The following is a 16,414-nucleotide window of genomic DNA, read 5'->3' as shown; positions in this document are numbered from 1 at the left end:
TAATTATATTTGTCTTTATCTTCTTCATATTTTTCTACTTCTCGAGTGTACAATCTTTCTTTTTCTCAAGTAAACAAATTTCATCTAATCTTACATTGATCGTCATCTCTTCGATAATTCTGCAAACATCCTTCCCAGTCCAAGACCCCGGTGGTCGCTCGAGTAGCACACGCACGCGTGAATCTTCGCGACATCATTTGTTCGTTCCGTTCGTCATTCTCTGGATTGCCGGGTCCCGTTCTCCTATCGCCATTGTCAGTATCTTGTTCTTACGTCGGACCCGATGCCAACCACCGAAGTCTCTAGCCCGGTGTGAGGTGACCCAGAGGACCGGTCTTCGTTCCACCGCTTCCGGATCGGTTGTATTGGCCGTGACCTCCGTGTCCTCGCTGCCACTTTTCGTCTCTTAGGTCTTCCGTTGGTTCCCGGATGCAACCACCTAAGTCTCGGGAACGAGTGTGGAGGACCCATACTTCAGTCAACTGCCTCTTTCGTTCCTCCCTACCGCCGTCGATCCCCTTCTTGCGCTTCCCCATCATCTCCCTTCTCTTTCGGTCTCACGTTGCCACGCCAGCCGAACTGTCAAAGTCTCTGGTCAAGATGTGGGGATACCGATTTCATAACGACCCCTGATGACTTCTCTCATACCATCGACCCTTTTAGTGGTGTCGGTGGAAAGCATATGCTTTGTGATCAATCAAACCCTGCCTAGGCTTGATTCTCCAATGTCCGGAGTTTCGGCTCTGATGTCGATCCTACCAGACTCTTTCCGTACTCTCGATCATTTCAACCTCGATTCCCGACCTTCGCTCGGTCGGTCTTTCTCCCCATTTAAAAGAGGGCGGCTCGTCCCACACCCTCTCCTGTATCTGCACCATCGTGCCCCGCTTGGCCTCCGGCTCGACCACGGCCTTCTTGTCTGCGCGTCCCCTTCTTGTTGTGATGTTGTGTCGTTGCACGCCACCTTTGTTTTACTTCTGGGTGACCACGCTCTGTGAGCTGCTCGGAGCTCCTACTCTTTAGGTTGGACGTTCGAGCCTTTGATGAAACTCGTGGGACTCCGTCCCCGTTGTAACGGTCGACTTCTTCGACCTTGCCCATCTCGATGCGCCGCTTCTCAACTCTCCTTCTCGAAGTCTTCGGCCTCAAACTCCATCCTCCCTTGCCGCCCTTCACATCGGGTTCACCAAAGATGTCGCGTTACTACGCGCGTGCGTGTAGAAGGGGCGGGAGCACGGGGGTCTCGGACGAGGGAGAAGGGATGCCAAGAAACCGACTCCGGACACGTCCCGGAGGCAACCGAACATGAGAGAGAGAGAGAGAGAGAGAGAGAGAGAGAGAGAGAGAGAGAGAGAGAGAAAGAGGAAAGAGAAAGAGAGAGCATGTGCGCGACACCAACTCTTATGCACAGGAAACAAGGGGCTATGCTCCCGACACCACCAAATACACCAATATACACAAACAGATATGAGTATATATATTACAAGGGAAAAGATACAACCCCAGCTTTGAGCCGGACCAAGGTAAGGTAGGTTACAACAGCAGTCTGCTACCAAGCCGCCGATCGGGGAGCTCTCGGGCTCGTCGCGCCGAGTGGGGTCTTGCACAGGGGACCAAGCAGAAGCAAACCCTAATTAGACACAAACTCTCAACCCACATGACGACGACGAAGAAGAAGAAGAAGAAAATAAAGGAAACTACCAAGATGAAAACCAAGACGAAACCCTAGAACGAAGCAAGAATAAGAGAAACTGCTAACACAAAATGGGCAACCCTTCAACAAGGGACCCCCTCCCTCCTTTTATAGACCAAGGAGGGGTGGGAGTTACAATGTGGGACAAATACTCCCCTTTATTCTATACATTGTTTCCTACTATACATGCACACATGTTGCACACCACCGACTTCACACTATAGCCAAAAATCTTCAAGACAACGTGAAACGTAAATTTCCGTCCGAGTAGATAATGCCGGAATTTGTTGATGTTGTAGATCATACCTAAAGGTAAAGAGGGATGTTTGACTGATCAGCTATTGAGAGATGACGTTTAGCAAAACAGGACTGTAGTAGAGATGAGAGTAGAGACACGCAGATCTTTGGTGTACCCAACCGCCTTAATTAGTACACAAGAAAAAAAAGGTTATTATATTAGTTAACCTTACAAAGAAAGTGGTGTGTTCACATTACAAAAGGAGGTGTCTTGTCCAGGTGAACAATTTGTTCACATATACGAATAATTACCTAATTTGTGAACTACGGGCCTTTACACCTAACAACCTCCCACTTAAAGGTCCGATGTGAACATTCAAGTAACTCCCACTAATTGTATGCAATGCTCATGTTGAGCTTTGCAAAGACTTTTAGTGAGAATATCTGCAGGATTATCCTGTGTTTTGATCTTGGTCAATGTGACTAGACCATCCTCCAAAACTTGTCTAATAAAGTGATGTCGCACATCAATGTGTTTGGTGCACAAATGAAACATGGCATTCTTAGCCAGATACATAGCACTTTGGCGATCACATCCTAACACAAGAGTACTAACAGACATGCCAAGATCTTCACCAAGTTTGTTGAACCATATAGCTTCCTTTGAAGCTTCTGTAGCTGAAATATATTCAGCTTCAGTAGTACTCAATGCTACAATTTTTGCAATTTGGAGCACCAAGACACTGCTCCACCAGCAATTGTAAATATATACCCGCTAGTAGACTTACATGTATCCAAGTCACCTACCATGTCTACATCACAATATCCCTACAAATTTAATGCACCCTTCCCATAGCATAAACATTTTCTCTGTGTACCTTTAAGATACCTGAAAACACACTTGACAGCCTCCCAATGTGCTGATGCAAAATATGTGGAATAGTCTCCGGCCACAACCGAAGCGTAGATCACTTGATGACAATCAAACACAGAAGAAATGGGAATGGAGGTAAGTACACAAACAGAAAAAGAGAATACACAGGATGTTAACGTGGAAGACCCTGAGAGGGAAAAACCACGGGAGTCCACAGACTCCAAACTATCACTATGTCAAAGAGTACAACATGGAGCACAGAGGTAACGACCTCTTGCTCACAATCTTCGCCTGGAAGCGATTACAACAAAGACATGCTCTGTATCGCTCTCTCTCTCTCTCTCTCAGTACAGTCGTTACACGAATTACGCTATACAAAAAATAACAGCAACTATGATCATCATCATACACATTGTTTGCCCTAGGTCACATTTATACTAATATGACATTAGGACTATTTACAGATATAGCCCCAATGGGCTCTCAGAAACATATCTACATATATGTCCCTTCATCCGGTGAGAGGTTCTCACCGAGCCTGCAACATCCGGTTCTCACCGGGTCTTCCTTGCCGGGTACTCATCATTCAGTTCTCACCAAGTCTTCCTTTGCCAGGTACTCCACATCTGGTTCTCACCGGGTCTGCATCATCCGGTTCTCACCGGGTCTTCCTTGCCGGGTACTCCACATTCGGTTCTCACCGGGTCTTTCGATGTCGGGCCTTCATATCCCATCCGGAGGGACCGAGATCCAACAAACTCCCCCTTCACTCCGGCATGGGATGCCTCATCAATCCGATCCGCTTCCGACATGCGTCTAGCTTGTCGGGCGTCAACACCTTAGTCAGCATATCCGACCTGTTCTCCTCCGTGTGGATCTTCGTCAGCACGAACTCTTGGTCTTCTACTCGCTCCTGAATCCAGTGGTACCTCTGTTGGATGTGCTTCGTCCTGGAATGGTACGCTGCATTCTTCGCAAGGTGGATGACACTTTGATTGTCGCAATAGAGGCGGTATTCCTCATGCCAGATCCCTAGCTCTTCAATGAAGTCCTTCATCCATAGTATTTCCTTGTCGGCTTCCACAGCCGCCATGTACCCCGCTTTTGTGGTTGACAACGTAACCGTCTTCTGCAGCCTCAATTGCCACGAAACAGCTCCCCCCGCATATGTCATGACATATCCAGATGTTGACCGGTTGGTATCGGCATCAACCGACATATCTGAATCGGTGAAACCGTCAAGTTGGGGTTTACCGGAGCCAAATCGGAGACACATACTTGAGGTGCCTTTCAAGTATCAGAGTATCCATTTTACCTCATTCCAGTGCTCCTTGCCAGGATTGCTCATAAACCAGCTCACCACTCCGACTACATATCCGATATCCGGTCAGGTACACACCATTGCGTGCATTAGGCTCCCAACGGCAGAGGCATATGGTATCTTCATCATATCCGCCTTCTCTGCCTTCGTCTTCAGGCTTTGCTTACCGGATAACCTGCAGTTTGTCGGAAGTGTCGATCCGACCGGTTTCGCATCTGACATGTTGAACCGTTGCAGCACCTTTGTCACGTACTTCTCCTATGACAGCCACAATTGCTTCGTTGGTCGGTCCTGGATGATATACATCCCCAGCATCTGTCTTGCTGGACCCAAGTCTTTCATTGAGAAGGTCTGGTTCAAGGCCTTCTTTAGCATCTGTATCTTGACTTGGTCTCATCTGACGATCAACATGTCGTCCACGTACAAGAGGAGTATCAGGAAGTCTCCACCTTCGAACTTCTTCACAAATACGCAGTGATCGGCCTGCGTCTTGTGTTACCCTTGATCGGTCATGAAGGAGTCGAACTTCCGATAACATTGCCAGGGAGGCTGCTTCAACCCGTAGAGGCTCTTTTTTAACCGGCAAACCAGGTGCTCCTTCCCTTTCTTCACAAATCCCTCCAAGTGCTGCATGTAGATCTCCTCTTCGAGGTCGCCGTGGAGAAACGTTGTCTTCACGTCTAACTGCTCTACCTCGAGGTGCATGCTTGCCGCTATGCTCAGCACCGTCCGGATGGAAGTCATCTTTACTACAGGGGCAAATATCTCGTCGAAGTCCGCACCCTTCTTCTGTTGGAACCCCTTCACCACGATCCTGGCTTTGTACCTTGGAGGGTTGTCGGCATCTCCTAGTTTCAATTTGTACACCCACTTGTTTCGAAGTGCCCTCTTTCCTTTCGGCAACTCCACCAATTCATATATGTGGTTCTCATTCAAGGAATCCATCTCGTCCTGCATGGCACTCAACCATTTGCGGCTATGGGTGTCATCCTTCGCTTCTTCGAAGCTTTCCGACTCCCCCTCATCGGTCAGCAGCACATGCTCTGCATCCGGATATCTCCGGGGGGCCCTTCGCTCTCTGAGAGGATATCTTCGTCTTTGGCTTTCGGCAACCGGCTCCTCTATTTGTTCTTCATCCGAATCCGATTCGGGGTCTTGGCCGGTTCCGATTTCAGCTTCCTCTACTTCTTCTTCTGTCGGTTCGGTATCCTCACCATAACCGGCTGGTTCCTCGAGTGTCAACCGGCTCTTTGCCGGGTGGGTTCGAATCTCATCGGAGTTCATTATTGTTGAGAGACAAGCTCAACATCGGCCGGATCGGCGGAAGAAGCCGAGGACCGGATCGGTTGGGACCGATCGGTTGGGACCGATCGGTTAGGCCGAGTGCGTAAACCGGGAGGCCGTTAGGAAAGATATTCCGTGAGGAATATATTTGGGAGTTAGTGTAGGAGCTCTTAATGAGCATTGAAGTACGATCAGTACTTCGGTCAATCCTTCGAGGACTTGTATAAAAGTGTTCATGGAACACACATGTGTATAGAGTAGTGAATCGAGTTTTTTTCTTGTTGAATATAGTTCTTGTATTTTCTCTCTATCACTCTCTCTGTCTCTTTGTCTCTCCCGCGTATATTGCGTAAGCTCAAGCTCTCCATTAAACCTGTGTTTTCTTCCTTCTGTTCGGTCTTCATACTTGCTTCCGCACGTTACTCTTTACATGGTATCAGAGCGCGAGGGTTGAGAACCTCTCTGCAGCCGACACAGCTTGACGAAGAAGAACAAGAAGAACGATGGATAGAGGCATGGCGAGCTCGCTTCCAACAGAGAAGCTCGACAGAACCAACTACGCGTCTTGGTCCTACAAGATGCACCAGTACCTGTTGGGCACGGCTACTGGAGTTATGTCGAAGGAGCTAATGACGCGGCACTTGAATCGACACACAGAGACTTCCCGTCGTGGGAGCAATCGGCGAGCAGGGTATTATACTACTTCGCGTCGTGTGTGGGCGAACAGCTATTGAGCTATGTTCGGGATGCAAAGACGCCGAAGGGTGCGTGGGAAAATCTGAAGAAGATTTTCGCCGCGAGCACCATAGCCAGGAAGCTTCAGCTCCGACAGGAGTTGAACAACCTACGACAACGCGACTTGTCGGTGGCGGACTATACCTCGAAGATCAAGGATATCTGCGACTCCCTCGCCTCCATAGAGGTGAACATCGAGGAGAGCGAGATGGTCCAGCTCTGTCTCGGAGGTTTGGCGTCGAAGTTCGGAGCGTTCCGAACGGTTGTGTGTACCCGGGAGAATACGCCGTCCTTTTTCGACTTACAGTCAATGCTCCTGGTAGAGGAGAACCACGCGGGTGCATCTACAAGCACGCACACCGACAACAGAATGTTGTACACGGAGGGAGATAGGCCCCGTGGACGTGGAGGACGAGGCGAGTCGGCGCACAATGGAGGCGGCCGACGAGATCAAGGAAGAAGGCACCGAAGTGATGCCAACAGCAACTCCGGACCCTCCGGAAACAGGGGGAGTCGAAGCGATGAGAACCGGCAAGGGAAGGCCATCGCGGAGTGCTGGTATTGTGGCAAGAAAGGCCACAGGGAAAGTGAGTGCTAGAAGAAGCGTGCCGATTCGGAGAGAACCGGTTCCGGAAACGGCTCCGGACATACTGACAAGGAAAATCGGCAGCGATCGCAATACGCCGAAGACTCCGGGAGAGCCGGAGAAGGGTCTGTCTTCGTGACGAGACACGAAGCAAACTCAATGAAATGGACCACCCCGAGATCGGACGAGGTGTGGTACGTAGACTCCGGCGCGTCGAACCACATGACGAGTCATAAGGAGTGGTTCTCGTACCTTGAAAAACCGATACAACCTGGAGTAGTCACAACTGGAGACGACACTCCGCATCCGATCGCGAATGTCGGAGAAGTTCCCCTTAGCCATGTCGGGCAGAAAGGGAAACTCATGAACGTGCTGCACGTTCCGACAATCACAAAGAACTTGGTCTCAGTCGGACAGATCGTCGACCAAGGGATGGAGGTTCGGTTTACACACCTCGGGTGTTTCATTGAGGAAGAAGGCCGTGTGATTGCGCAAGGACGCAGAGACGGGAGGATGTTCATCCTCGACTCCACTGACGGCGGCACCGCAATGTTCGCGAAGGGAAGAAAAACCGAGTCGGACATCGACTTGTGGCACAAGCGGATAGGCCACGTCAACTACCAGCGGCTTCAAGATCTGCAATCCAAACAGGTAGTGTTCGGATTGCCCAAATTTAGTGGCCGAAAGGCACAAATTTGTGAAGCCTGCCAGCTCGGGAAGCAACACCAACTTCCTTTCCCCAACGAGCAAAACCGGAGCCGGAATAAGCTCGACCTTATACACTCCGATGTATGGGGGCCGGCACAAAACGTTAGTCTTGGCGGGAGCCGATATTTCGTCTCCTTTATCGACGACCACACGCGGCACACGTGGATCTACCTCATTGAGAGGAAGAGCGAAGTCTTCGACTGTTTCCAGGACCTCAAAGGGTTCGTGGAAACGGAAACGGGACGAAAGATCAAGTGCCTACGGTCGGATGGCGGGAAAGAGTACTTTTCTGGTCAATTCAACGGTTTTCTACAACAAATGGGAATTCGGCGTGAATTCAGTTGTAGATACACGCCAGAGCAGAACGGCGTGGCCGAGAGGAAGAATCGGTCAGTTGTGGAAGCGGCACGGGCAATGCTAGAGGAGAAGAGCTTGCCCAAGTTCTACTGGGCCGAGGCGGTAAGGACCGCGGTATACATCCAGAACCGGATCGGAGACAAAGTGTCGGCGCACAAGCTATATTTCGAAACGAAGCCGAACTTGCGACACTTGAGGGTGTTCGGTAGCATTGCGTATGTGCATTTACCGAAGGAGAAAAGGAGGAAGCTGGACGCAAAGGCCGAGAAATGCATCTTGGTCGGTTACTCGGACGAGCAGAAGGGTTATAAGTGCTATAACCCTCGCACCAAACAAGCGCGTGTCAGCCGCGACGTTGTGTTTGACGAGTCCGCGTCCTGGTACCAGCCCCCGACTCCGAACCCCAACTCCAATCCGAGCTCTGATGATGAGGTCAACGAGGCCGAGATGCCTCCGGATGAGCCCGAAATCGAGACCTGCGAAGAGAGTCCGATTTCACTCCATTTAAGTGGACCGATTGGACGACTGAGTCGGTACGACCAGTCCGATGAAGAGTTGGCGAGTAGTGGAGACTCGGTCGTGCATTCCCCGTGCAGGAAGCCGAGGAGACGGCTTACGAGCAAAGAGAAAGGGAAGAAGAAAGTGTCGGATTCCGGCACGGATAGGAACGAGGAAGAGATGCACGCATTGGCGGAGAACGAGACCTGGGACCTGGTTGGCGCACCAACAGGGGTAAAACCGATCGGGTGTAGGTGGGTGTACAAGGTCAAGTACAACACCGATGGCTCGGTCAACCGGTACAAGGCTCGGCTAGTGGCAAAGGGCTACGCACAGAAACGCGGCATCAACTATGATGAGACATTTGCGCCGGTCACGAAAATGACCGTCCGTGTTTTGCTCGCAGTAGCTGCGGCGAAGGGGTGGCACTTACATCATATGGATGTAAAGAATGCGTTCCTACAAGGTGACCTTGAGGAATAGGTGTACATGGTACAGCCCCCCGGATTTCACTCCGGAACGAACTCCTCGGCAGTATGCCGACTGAAGAAGTCCCTTTACGGACTGAAGCAAGCCCCGCGTGCCTGGAACGCGAAGATCACGCAACAACTGCGTCGGATGGGCTTCGTCACGTCAAAATCGGACTCTTCCCTGTTCATCCGGAAAGGTCGACTCGGACCGGTTAGTATTTTACTATATGTTGATGACTTGGTCATCACCGGCGCCAACCTCGGTGTAATCGACCGCGTCAAGCTCTAGCTTGCGGCATCATTTGACATGAAGGATCTGGGGGACCTTCATTACTTCCTCGGGATCGAAGTGATCCGTACCCCCGAAGGCATATTGATCAGCCAACGTCATTACGTGCTGAGTATGCTCTTCAAATTCGGGATGGCCGACTGTAAGTCCGTCTCGACTCCTCTAGACAGAACCGTCAAGCTTTGTCCCGATACGGGAAAGGTATGCGACCCGACGAGGTTCCGACAAATTGTCGGAAGCCTCATATACTTGACCATCACCCGACCCGACCTCAGTTATCCGGTCGGAGTGATCAGTCAGTTCATGGCGCGACCTACCGAGGAGCACCTTCAGTGTGCGCGACGCATACTTCGGTATGTCAATGGCACTAAGGACCGGGGACTGCTATATCGGACCGGTGCAGGCGTGCAGTTAGTCGGCTACACCAATGTTGATTGGGTTGGCAACGCCACCGATCGCCGATCCACATCTGGATACGCGTTCTCCCTCGGGAGTGCCGCGATCGCGTGGAGCAGTAATAAGCAGCCGACAGTTGCATTGTCGAGCACCAAAGCTGAGTACCGAGGAGCGGCTGTCGCGACATGCGAAGCCATATGGTTGAAGCGGCTACTTAAGGACCTGCAAGAGGAGGTGTCCGATCCAACGACGATCTACTGCGACAACCTTAGCAGCATCCAACTCGCGAAGAACCCCGTCTTCCATGCACGGACCAAGCACATTGAGGTGCACTACCATTTGGTCCGTAGTGTGTCCTTTCCGGTGAAGTCGAACTTCAGTACGTTCCGACGAATCGGCAGACTGCCGACATCTTCACCAAGCCTCTTGGTCTGGACAAGTTGCGGCAATTCTCAGGTGCGCTCGGATTGCGCCACCTCGACGTGCCAAACTTGAGGGGGAGAACAGTCCCGAACAACCAAGCAAGGCAGCAGGAAAGGAGCGGAGACCGCGACACCACCGAGTCGGTTGACTCGGTTGTCGAGTTCGACTTCGGATCGGCTGAAGAAGCCGAGGGCGGACCCGCGGAAAAGTTCGGAAGAGGACAGAAGGGGAGCAACCGAAGGAGAGAACCGAAGCCAACCACGCATGGGGAAGATGACGCCATCGAGGGCGAGAAGACCGAAGACGAGTTGGAGACAGCCAACTCGGACGGGAGCGAAAACCGATCGGAGGTAGCCGAGTCGGTTCGGATGTTTCATTCAGACACGTTGAATCAACCGAGGCCCAAGTGGAGGAAAAGGCAGCAGGAGAAGCGTCAACACCGCAACAACAGAAGAGCTGATGAGGGCCACATGAACAGACAAGCCGACCGGAAGGGTCGAAGCGCGCGGAGTCGAACAGGTCGAGGAGCGCAAGCGAGGCGTGAAGCCAGGAGGAACCAGAGCTGTGAGCCCAAGGATCCCGAAGACCCTCGAGTTGAGCTTGACAGGGAGTGTTGAGAGACAAGCTCAACATCGGCCGGATCAGCTGAAGAAGCCGAGGACCGGATGGATGGGACCGATCGGTTAGGCTGAGTGCGTAAACTGGGAGGCCGTTAGGAAAGATATTCCGTGAGGAATATATTTGGGAGTTAGTGTAGGAGCTCTTAATGAGCATTGAAGTACGGTCAGTACTTCGGTCAGTCCTTCGAGGACTTGTATAAAAGTGTTCATGGAACACACATGTGTATAGAGTAGTGAATCGAGTTTTTTTCTTGTTGAATATAGTTCTTGTATTTTCTCTCTATCACTCTCTCTGTCTCTCCTGCGTATAGTGCGTAAGCTCAAGCTCTCCATTAAACATGTGTTTTCTTCCTTCTGTTCGGTCTTCATACTTGCTTCCGCACGTTACTCTTTACAATTATCTTCTTCTCCGACTCCCAGTCGGCAAGAGTCTTGTCCTCCATGAAGATAATATCTCGGCTCCGAAAAACCTTCTTGTCAACCGGATCCCACACTCGGTAGCTGAACTCATCATCGCCGCATCCAAGGAATATGCATGGCCGGGTCTTTGGATCCAACTTTCCTCTCCGGTCCTTAGCAACATCCATGTACGTGAGACACCCGAACACCTTCAAATGCCGGTAGGACACTTCCTTACCGGTCCACACCTTTTGCGGCGTGTCTCCATCCAAAGGCACTGAGGGTGATCTGTTTATGACATACGTCGTTGTCGACAGCACCTCAGCCCAAAACATCTTGGGTAGTTTAGCATGTGCTAGGATACTCCGGACCCTTTCCATTATGGTCCGGTTCATCCTCTCGGCTAGCCCATTTAGTTCCGGCGTCTTCAGCACGGTAAATTCGAGCCGGATCCCCTTCGAGTGGAAGTACTCCTCGAACTGCCCCCGGTATTCCCCTCCGTTATCTGCTCGAACCGCCTTCAACTTCCATCCGGTTTCTCTTTCCACTCTTGCGTGGAGCTCCTTGAAGATGGATAATACCTAATCCTTCGTCTTCAACGGTGTGGCCCACAGTCTCCTGTTCTAGTCATCTATGAACGTCACGAAGTACTGCGCTCCGGCATGGGACTTCGTGTCCACTTGACACACATCGGTATGCACCAACTCCAATGGTGCATTACTTCTCATCAATGGCCTTGATTGGAATGAGGTCTGGTTTTGCTTACTGGCTAGGCAGTCGGTGCACCTCTCAAAATGCACGTTCTTCACCGGAATGAGGTTGTCATCGGCAAGCCTCTTCATCCCCTTCACGCTCATGTGGCACAGTCTCTTGTGCCACAGCTCACTGGCAGTGTTGGAAGCCACGTTCACTTCTTCCAGGCATAACCGAGCATTTATCAAGTACAACGTGTTGACCTTTCGGGCCTGAGCCACTATCAGGCTCCTTTTGCTGAATTTCATTACTCCGTTCCGAATGCTACCCGTGTAGCCTTCATCATCTAGCCGACATGCTGACATCAGGTTCAGTCGAACCTCCAGAACGTGTCGGACATCCTTCAGCAGCAGCTTGCATCCGGTTGGTGTTGACAACCACACATCTCCTATGCCGACAATTTGGCATGTACCTTCATTCCCCATCCGGACACAGCCGTGATCACCAGTTGTGTAGGATGAGAAGCATTTCCGGTCCGGGTTAAGGTGGAACGACACTCCGGAATCGACAACCCACGTTGTCTCATCGTCGGCAAGGTTCAACTCACTCTCCTCGGTGATGAGCATCAACTCTTCTTCACTTGCCGCGATTGCCGTCATTCCCTTCCGGTCCGGTCCCCTCCGGTCTTCACCATTCTAGTCCGGTGTCCGCTTCAAATCGGTACCATCGGTTTCCTTGTCTTTTCAGAAGTGCCGATGGTTCTTCTGGAAGTGTCCCGGCTTGCCGCAATAGAAGCAAGTAGGCCTCCCCCTTGACTTTGACCGTGTCCCCGACTTTTCCCGGTTCTGGGGACTACATTTCCTTTGTCTTCCGCGTTCTGATTCGGTAAGGAGTGCTTTGGAGTCGGAGCTCGTATCCTTGTCTTTCCGACGCACCTCCTCATCTACCAAGCTCGACTTCACTCTTGCTAGGGATAACCGTTTCCCTTCGGGCCCGGCATTGCCCAAAGTGACGACCAACGTCTCCCAGCTATCTGGGAGGGAACCGAGCAGGAGTAGTGCTAGTACCTCATCAGTGAGAGGTACTTCCAATGATGTTACCTGGTGGACCAGCCCCTAGAAGGCATTCATGTGCTCCGTCATGCTGGAGCCATCTTGGTACCGGAGTCTTACTAGCTTCCGAAATACCGAAACCTGATTAACAACATTTTTGTTCTGAAACATAATGTTGATCTTCTCCCAAAGCTCATGAGCCTTGCTCTCTTCATTGAAGTTGTTGTATAGACTCATGTCGATGAAGCACCGTATGTACGTTGTTGTCTTCATGTGCATCACCTCCCATATCGTGGCATCGATTTTGTCCGATCTCTTGTCCCCGAACTGAACCGGCAACCAAAGATCTTTAACCACGAGCATGTCCCTCATCTTCGAGTTCCACACTGAGTAGTTGGAGAATAGTCTCCAGTCACAACCAAAGAGTAGATCACTTGATGACAATCAAACACAGAAGAAATGGGAATGGAGGTAAGTACACAAATAGAAAAAGAGAATACACAGGATGTTAACGTGGAAAACCCTGAGAAGGAAAAACCACGGGAGCCCACAGACTCCAAACTATCACTATGTCAAAGAGTACAACATGGAGCACATAGGCAACGACCTCTTGCTCACAATCTTCGCCTTGCAGCGGTTACAACAGAGACATGCTCTGTATCGCTCTCTCTCTCTCTCTCAGTACAGTCGTTACACGAATTGCGCTATACCAAAAACAACAGCAACTATGATCATCATCATACACATTGTTTTCCCTAGGTCACATTTATACTAATATGACATTAGGACTATTTACAGATATAGCCCCAATGGGCTCTCAGAAACATATCTACATATATGTCCCTTCATCCAGTGAGAGGTTCTCACCGGGCCTGCAACATCCGGTTCTCACCGGATCTTCCTTGTCGGGTACTCGTCATCTGGTTCTCACCGGGTCTTCCTTATCGGTTACTCGTCATCCGGTTCTCACCGGGTCTTCCTTGCCAGGTACTCATCATCCGGTTCTCACCGGGTCTTCCGTTGCCCGGTACTCCACATCCGGTTCTCACTGGGTCTTCCGTTGCCGAGTACTCCACATCCGGTTCTCACCGGGTCTTCCAATGTCGGGCCTTCGTATCCTATCCAGAGGGACCGAGATCCTAACATGTGCTTTCCTGAGATTAGACATATAGCGACTAACAACTCCCACTGCATAAGCAATATCTGGACGAGTAGCTACCATGGCATATATTAGAGAGCCACATGCTGATGCATACGGAATTCCCTTCATAGCATTGATTTCCATCTCATCCTTTGGACAATCAGCCTTGTTGAGTTTAAGATATGACGGCAAAGGAACTCCAAGGGACTTTGCTTCTGCCATATTAAATCTGTTAAGCACTTTTTCAATGTACTTTTCTTGTGACAAAAACAACAATTTGTCTTTTCTGTTTCTGTTGATTCTCATGCCCAAAATATGCTCTGCATTTCCCAAATCTTTCATAGAGAAGACCAATTTCAGTTGATCTTTTAGAGCATCAAGACTAGTCTTTCTTTTCCCAGCTAGCAACATATCATCCACATATAGAACAAGTATGATAGGATTGTCATCGATATCCTTTTTCGTGTATAAATAATGATATGCATAACTACGATCAAAGCCTTGAGAAAGCATAAAAGTATCAAACTTCTTATACCACTGTCGTGGTGCTTGTTTTAGGCCATACAAGCTACGTTTTAGTTTGCATACCAAATGCTCCTTGTTAGAGACTACAAAACCCTCAGGTTGTTTCATGTAGATCTCTTCATCAATATCACCATGCAAAAAAGCGGTCTTTACATCCATTTGCTACAATTCCAAATTAAGCATTGCAGTGAGAGCAAATAGCACACAAAGTGTGGTCATCCTCACAACAGGAGAGAAGACCTCTTGGAAGTCAATACCTTCTTTCTGTGCATAACCCTTGGAAACTAATCTTGTCTTGTATTTTGGTTTCCCTTCAATTTCCTTTATCTTATAAACCCAGTTATTTGGAAGAGCTTTCCTTCAAGATCCCATGTATCATTTGCATATAAAGATTTTATTTCTTCTTGCATTGCAAGCTCCCACTTACTGCTAAGTTCACATGACATTGCCTCCTTATAAGTAAGAGGTTCACCCTCATCTAACAGCATGACATAATGCAAAGAGGGGTCATATCTATATACCTACCTCCTTGAACGATTCGACCTACGTACCCAATGATCAGTATTTTCTGGGATTGGTTCTAACTCTGGAGGAAAATCATTTTCAGCACTTTCTGGCTGTTGCAAACCATGTCCAGCATGTTGTTCGACATCTATATTTTTTTCTTCAGTACCTTCATCTCGTTGACCAATACCTTCATGAGCATCTCTTTGTTGTCCAACTTCTTCTGGCTCAAAGATAACTGGCCGATCATCATATTCAACCTTTGGTATAGCATCATGAGGTTTATTTTCAGATTTTGTGGATGGTTGTAATTTCTGAAATGTAACGCTCTTAGAGTTCCCAACAGAGGAACAAGCATTTTTCAGCAATTTTTCTTCATTAAAAACAACATCCCGGCTGCATACAATTTTTCTGGACTGAGGTAACCAAATCCTATAGCCCATTTCACCTTCATCACCATAGCCCATAAAAATGCCCAGGGTGGACTTAGCATCGAGCTTATTTCTCAGCTCACTTCTAATGTGTACAAATGCATCACAACCAAAAATTCATAAATGGTCATATGAGGCTGGTTTGCCAAACCAAACCTCCTCAAGTATTCCATTTTTTAAGGTCTTGTTGGGAGAACGATTACATATATAAACCGCGGTTTTTAATGCTTCTCCCCAAAATTCATGAGGGAGATTAGTTGTGGACAGCATGCATCGTACTCGCTCACACATGGTCCTATTAACCTTTCTGCCATCCCATTTGATGAAGGGTTATATGGAGCTGTAAGCTCTCTTTTAATACCATGTAAGTCACAATAAGACTTAAATTCTGCAGATGTAAACTCACCCCCATTATCTGTTCTGAGACATTTCAGTTTTGTCCCTTTTTTAGTAGTCACAAATGCATGAAAAGATTTAAATGCATCAAATGCATCACCTTTTCTTTTCATCAAGTACACCCAAATCTTCCTAGAATAATCATCGATAAAGGAAATAAAATATGCAGCACCGCCCAAGGATTTTACATGCATGCTACATACATTAGAATGCACCAAATCTAGCACATTTGGTTTACTAGAGATACCAGAATAATAAGAATTTCTCACTTGTTTGCCAAATAGACAATCATTACAAAAAAACCAACTTTGATCCTTTAACATCAAATCTTTTTAAAGCAGAAAGGACTTCAAGTCCTTTTTGGCTCATATGTCCTAATCTCTTATGCCAAAGCTCTAAACGAGAGTCGAATTCAGCAATAGCAAGAAACTTTCCAGGTAAAGCTTTACATTGCAAATAGTACAGAGTGCCCTTTTTGCAACCTTTCACAATAACCATAGATCCTTTCTTTAGTTTCCATAATCCACCACCGAATAATGTGGTGTAACCATGCAAATCCATCTATCCTACAGATAGCAAACTTTTCTTAATGCTAGGTACATACCTAACATCTTTGAGCACAAGCTCTTGACCATTATCCAAAGACAAGTGTATGGTACCAATACCATCAATATTGCAAGCACTATTGTTACCAAGATAAACTTTTCCGTAACTACCTGCATCAAATGTGGTAAAGCACTCCAAACATGGAGTAACATGAAAAGAAGCCCCGGACCGGAGTC

This window comes from Azolla caroliniana, unplaced genomic scaffold (assembly GCF_043228905.1).
Source record: "Azolla caroliniana isolate FFs.n. ecotype wild unplaced genomic scaffold, voAzoCaro1.0.p SCAF_18, whole genome shotgun sequence".
Taxonomy (NCBI): domain Eukaryota; kingdom Viridiplantae; phylum Streptophyta; class Polypodiopsida; order Salviniales; family Salviniaceae; genus Azolla; species Azolla caroliniana.
The sequence above is the reverse complement of the archived record's forward strand: the minus strand, read 5'-3'. Positions refer to the sequence as shown.